Genomic DNA, 6,298 nt, shown 5'->3' with positions numbered 1-6,298 from the left:
TTTTTCTACATAATCGCCATTTCCTGTGAGGTCATTGCACGGGGGTAACGTTTACAAACCTGCAGCGTGGCTCCAAAGGCCAGAAATCCCCATCATCCTCCCTGGCGCTGGCGACGCTCCCTGGACGGCCTGCCCTGGAAGTCTCCTGTGACCTCTCAGACCTTCTATAAATCTGCTGAGTGATCGCGGTGGTCAATTAACACTGAGCGAATTGCTCCCCCCGGACAGAGCAGTCACCTCCGTAACAGAAAGAAACCGAAGCCGCGGGTTCACTGCGAGTTCTGTTGTAATAGCACGGCGCACCCGGCACAATGAAAAATGGGCCGAGGCACCAAAACTATAATAGCAGCTATTGTGCTGGTGGTCACACAGTCACTCAAGTGCAATATTCGGAAAGATCGTTTCATTATATCCAATTGAGCCTCAATCATGTGTAAAAATGCAGCTTGAATAGACTATCATGTCACTCGTCAAGGCTAATGGAGGTCATTTCTTCCTGCTGATTCTTGGCTTAATTTTGCTGTTTTTTTTTAAGGAAGTGGAGCCTTTATGAGTTTTCACTGCACCAGGGTGCTGCTGCATGTTTCCTAGACATCATGCAAACATACATAAAGCCGTTGTGGATGGAAATAATGTGCCAGTACTATTGGAAGAGTTTCTCACACAGTGAATGTGTAATATGCAACATTCATGTGCTTGTTTTAGATTTCTGTGGTTTTTGAGTGCTGGAATTTTCAGCCCACACTTCTTTCTTCCCGGTTCCTATCAGGCCTGAATGCTGCTGCTTTATGAATATGGTATATGGGGAAGTGCACACTAGAAGATGAGAGGATGCTGACATCTGAGGTTTACTCAGCAGCTGCAGGAAGCGCAGGAAGCCCCAAAAGGGAAGCGATGCGCTCAGCGTAGTTACCCGTGTGATTCACAAGAATCTGCACCATTTCGTCATCACTGAGAAATCAGAAAATGGAAATGGAGGAAAAAATCAGCGCTGGGAAAATGAGTTGTTATATTATTAGAATGTGAACACTTAAAAAGTCGATCATTTATAGCTTCACTCTAAGTATAAAATCCTGTAAATGAAACCGCTGCATTTTATAGTCAAGAGACACCTTTAATGCAGCAGCGCCAAGTGTTCATTACTGTAAAATGACCTCATCTTTGGGCGTGTGTTGACACTTTGTTTACAGATAAAAATGGCACAAAGAATGGAAAAAAGGGGGTCGGGTCCCCCATAAAGCCTTTCATTTGTCTCCATTGTTTCTCACGGAGCTGAAAACGATTAGGGGAGGAAAAAGCCACAAAAGACAATGACATAAACATTTTATGACTGCAGAGAGTCTCATTTGCAGCCCAGTTATGGGGGAGAAAAAAATTAGAATATTATACGCTTGGAGTTTCATCTTGATGTTTTCAAGCTGGTCCAGAATTTGCAGATTTACCCATGAAATCTTTTAGGTTCAGAATAATGCTGACACGACAACAGAGGAGGGTGACGGAGAACAGCTACCACTGTGGGGGGGGGGGGGGGGGGGGGCGAACACGTAGAACTGACGTACTGACGCGAAGCATAAGCAGAGCTTTCAAAAAGTATCTGATTCAAATTGGCCTTCAAATCAACCCTGTTATCGTCTGTCGACGCAGCGTTTGTGCTACTAAACAGCGCTCACACTTTTGCATGGGGGAAGTATGAAATCCCGATACAGCTCATTCAGACGTTCCCGGTGAGTCACAACTCAGGAATTCCCCATTCGCTGCTGCTGCTCACTGACAAACAGAAAGGTGGAATCAGAACATTTTCCATACGTTTCAGTGGAACCGAGTTTAGACAGAGAGATGCCAAGACCTTTCTAGTCAAACATAAGGCCCAGTCAGAGCCGCTAACAGGAGGAGGACATGTAAAACTGATGGCCAGATGAGGCTTTGGGCCTTCTGAGGGTGCCAGCGATGTTGGTGGAGCAGTGTGACCGCCAAAGCTCACTAAACGGCGCTGCCTTGGGATGCGTCTGAACCATCTGATCTGCATGGCGTTGATGTTCAGTCAACAGACGGTGGCTTAGCTCTGGCCGCGGCTCACGCTAACAAAGGCCAGCTTCCACAGGAGGACAGATAGTGGCCAATTGTATTCTGACTAACGTCTGCCTCTTCTGGGCGGCGCATAAATATGTTTTCAGACATCGCGGCCGTGCCAGAGGTGACATCACACCGTATTTTCTCCTCATATGAGGCCGACTGCTGCAGGATGTTGAAGAGAGTGACATAAAAAGAAGGAAAACACCTCCGCTTGCAAACATGTCGACGCCCTGCATGCGGGTGCCAGCGTGGGTGCCGTTCCTTGTGTGTCACGGGTCGGGGGTTTGATGATGGAGCACGTCTTTCCTCTGTCGCCATGTTAAACAGGGCAGGGGTGACTTACATGAACAGAGCAGACTTTTATGGGACCACTGAGGCATTATTCAAATTTCTGTCTCAAAAAGGTAAAGCAACTCTTATTTCTGAGAAAGTCATCACTGACCACTTGGCGCAGGCCTGACGAGCTTATAAATGACATATATTCTACATTACGTGATAGATATGCCCCTCAGGCCTATTTAAAACCGTGTTCCTTCTCATTTCAACATGGATTCCGCTCTCATGTGATTGGCTCACAGTTGGACTTGAAGCTTTGATGTGATTAAAAAAACCTATGCTGGATTTACATTGTTCATCTGTACAGCTGTTCAAATAACCTTTAACATTGACGGATTAGCAGGTCTAAGCCATACTTAAAAATGATTCTTATTATTAGACCTAACTTTTTGTAGCTCATATATTTTCATAACTGGCTGTTGGCAGCGATTATACACGTTTTTGTTCCATCCATTGAAAGCTTATTTTGCCCAGGCTGCTCGCCGCTGTAATTTATATTTCAGCGCTGACTGCAGATAAAGACAAGGGCCTTTGTGTCTGTGACAGATGGAATGTAACCAGGAATTAACCGAGCCTCAAATGCTCTAATGCAGCTAAATAATGACCCGTGATGATTGCAGTTTGCTTAAGCATTAGATAAAGAGAGATTTGGAGCCCTCGTTTTACGAGACGCTCTTTTGTATCATGCGTGCGTTAGGAGCAGGAGTGTGGAAGTCCCTCCGGCTGAAACAGGAAGCAGGCCGTGGACCTCCACCTTCTCACGTGTAATCAGGGCTCGTCCCCACGGTCGCCGGTGCTCATTGTGGGAAAAAAATCCCCTCCTTACATCCCATCATTTATTTACTAGAGTGTGAAGAAGAGAAAAGATGAGGAGAAGGAGCTGGAGAGGTTTTTCCCTTCTTCTTCTTTGCCTTTCTTCTTCAGCCTCCTGCTGTGTCCTGGAGTGTTTTAAAGAGAGGTGGGTCCAGTCAGACAGGGATGGGCCTGAAAGAGCCATATTGTGAGGTCACATATTTCCCAAATGCAGGCAGGAGACAAACCAGTAGCTGGTGGAATTACCCCCATGAATCATACCCATTGTGATGCCCACCGAGGCTGAGAACATGGAAAGGAATTAGGTAAGAGCCTTATCAGCCTCCTGTTCGGAACTGCTTGGACGCTGAGCAAAAACAACCGGACAGCCATTCCCATCCTTGCTGGTGTGGAGTGTCCGGGATGGTGGAATTCCTCCACTGCCATGTGTTGTTACTTAAGGGTGTGATGCAGCCAAGTTGCTTGTGCACTTTTCCATCCACGCCCGTCCTCCTGTCTGTGCACTTCCTTCCCTCCCATTTACCCAGAGATCTTTGTGGTAGGTCCTGGAGTTCAGGCAATATTAGGTTGCACCTCTTAAAACATGTCAGGCTTTGTGGTGAAAATTAAAGCATGGAAAAATTGTGAAATGTAACATTTTGCTTCAAGCTTTTTTTCCCCCCCTTTTTTCTTTTCGCAGCATTTAAGCGAAGATGAGACAAATGGAAAAACATTTGACAGCTTTTATCGTGCTGGAGTTTATTTTTCGAGCGCAGTCCCGTTTCTTTCCTCGGGGTCCCTGATAATATATCTTGGGTGGCATCTTGGATTTAAGACGGACCAGCTGTCTCGCCAACAAAGTGAGGAAGACGTGAGAAAGAAAATATTTTTACAGCACAATTTTGGAGGGATTTAATACATTATGCCTTCACCACAACTTTCCATTCGAATCCATTCATAAGTTGCTGTTTTGAAGACAAAAACCCCCCGAGTCTGTGCTTTGTCATGCAGTCAGACTTTCTTCCACGACTTGACAAATGAAGAGAAACGCATCGTGAACAAAGAAATGTGTTTGTCATTTTTGTCAAAGAGGATGAAAGAGAGACGTGGAGAGTGAAACCCTGTAATGGGAACCACTCGGCGGTGCAGGCCACGTGTTCTCACTGTGGACGGATCCTCACACAGGCAGCCAACAAATGGGTCTCCATCCCGAAATGTGCTGTGCAGCCAGCCAGCCTCACATGACTTCATCTAACGTTCCTTTTTTCTTTCTTCTTCAGCTCTTCAGAAAGGACCGTGATGAATGGTAAACAATCCTCAAGCGTTCTGAGGCGCGTATGCGGTCATGCTCGCGAGGCAGGAAAATGGACTTTGTCAGGAAGTCTCTCGTCAGCATTTTCAGTATATATAATATTCTTGCTCATTGAGTAAAACGCGATACTGACTAAACTAGATAAATAAAGTAACATGAGTTCCATTTCATTTCAATACAACCAGAAGAATTGAGCAAAACACTGTTCAGCTCTCCAACAGGTTTAAGGATAATCATCCACAATAATCAACTACGTCTACGTCTGAAAATGATGTGTCTGATAGTCACATGCAGACAATATTTACTGAAGTGTGGAGATCTATTCTAGATCTTTGTAAAACCCTGAACACCTGTAAAGCACAGCATCTGTGGGTTGTCAAGGAAACGACTGGTTTCAGTAAGAGGCCACTGACTGTGGTTCCAATTCTCCCAGTTCCATTCATAGCTTCTGTCCAGCTGCTGCAGTGTCATGTGATCGCCAAAATAAGAGCATTAACCCTTCAAATCGCCTGTAGGTGTTGGTGTGTGTGACGGGTCTGTTTCCCCTGATGGACTCATGGCCAGGGTGGATGGATGGATGGATGGGTGGATGGATGGAGGATGGATGGATGGTGGATGGATGGATGGATGGATGGATGGATGGATGGATGGATGGTGGGTGGATGGATGGATGGGTGGATGGGTGGGTGATGGGTGGATGGCTGGATGGATGGTGGCTGGATGGGTGGCTGGGTGGCTGGGTGGCTGGGTGGCTGGCTGCTGGCTGGCTGGGTGGCTGGGTGGATGGCTGGATGGCTGGCTGGCTGCTGGCTGCTGGCTGGCTGGCTGGCTGGCTGGCTGGCTGCTGGCTGGCTGGCTGGCTGGCTGGCTGGCTGGCTGGCTGGCTGGCTGGTTGGCTGGCTGGCTGGCTGCTGGCTGGGTGGGTGGTGGCTGGCTGGCTGGCTGGCTGGCTGCTGGCTGGCGGGCTGGGTGGCTGGCTGGCTGGCTGGCTGGCTGGCTGGCTGGCTGGCTCTGGCTGGCTGGGTGGTGGGTGCTGGGTGGGTGGCTGGCTGGCTGGGTGGGTGGGTGGGTGCTGGCTGGCTGGCTGGCTGGCTGGGTGGCTGGGTGGCTGGCTGGCTGGCTGGCTGGCTGGCTGGTGGCTGGCTGGTGGCTGGGTGGCTGGCTGGCTGGCTGGCTGGCTGGCTGGCTGGTTGGCTGGCTGGCTGGCTGGCTGGCTGCTGGCTGGCTGGCTGGCTGCTGCTGGCTGGCTGGCTGGCTGGGTGGCTGGGTGGCTGGCTGGCTGGCTGATGGCTGGCTGGCTGGGTGGCTGGCTGGGTGGATGGCTGGCTGGCTGGATGGCTGGCTGGCTGGATGGATGGATGGACACATTAATTGTTTCAGGTCCTTTCAGACCTGTCAGACGTCCTTTCCCTCCTAACTGATCCAGTACCCAATATAATACTACCTCTGCCTGCCTGCCTGCCTGCCTGCCTGCCTGCCTGTCTGCCTGCCTGTCTGTCTGTCTGTCTGTCTGTCTGCCTGCCTGCCTGCCTGCCTGCCTGCCTGCCTGCCTGTCTGCCTGTCTGCCTGTCTGTCTGTCTGTCTGTCTGTCTGTCTGTCTGTCTGTCTGTCTGCCTGCCTGCCTGCCTGCCTGCCTGCCTGCCTGCCTGTCTGTCTGTCTGTCTGTCTGTCTGTCTGTCTGTCTGTCTGTCTGTCTGTCTGTCTGTCTGCCTGTCTGCCTGTCTGTCTGTCTGTAAGCAACTAAATCTAAAAGATATATGCAGATTTTTAAACATTTTCAGGAAA

This window comes from Takifugu flavidus, chromosome 11, assembly GCF_003711565.1.
Source record: "Takifugu flavidus isolate HTHZ2018 chromosome 11, ASM371156v2, whole genome shotgun sequence".
In the NCBI taxonomy this organism is placed as follows: domain Eukaryota; kingdom Metazoa; phylum Chordata; class Actinopteri; order Tetraodontiformes; family Tetraodontidae; genus Takifugu; species Takifugu flavidus.
This window is presented reverse-complemented; position numbering follows the sequence as displayed.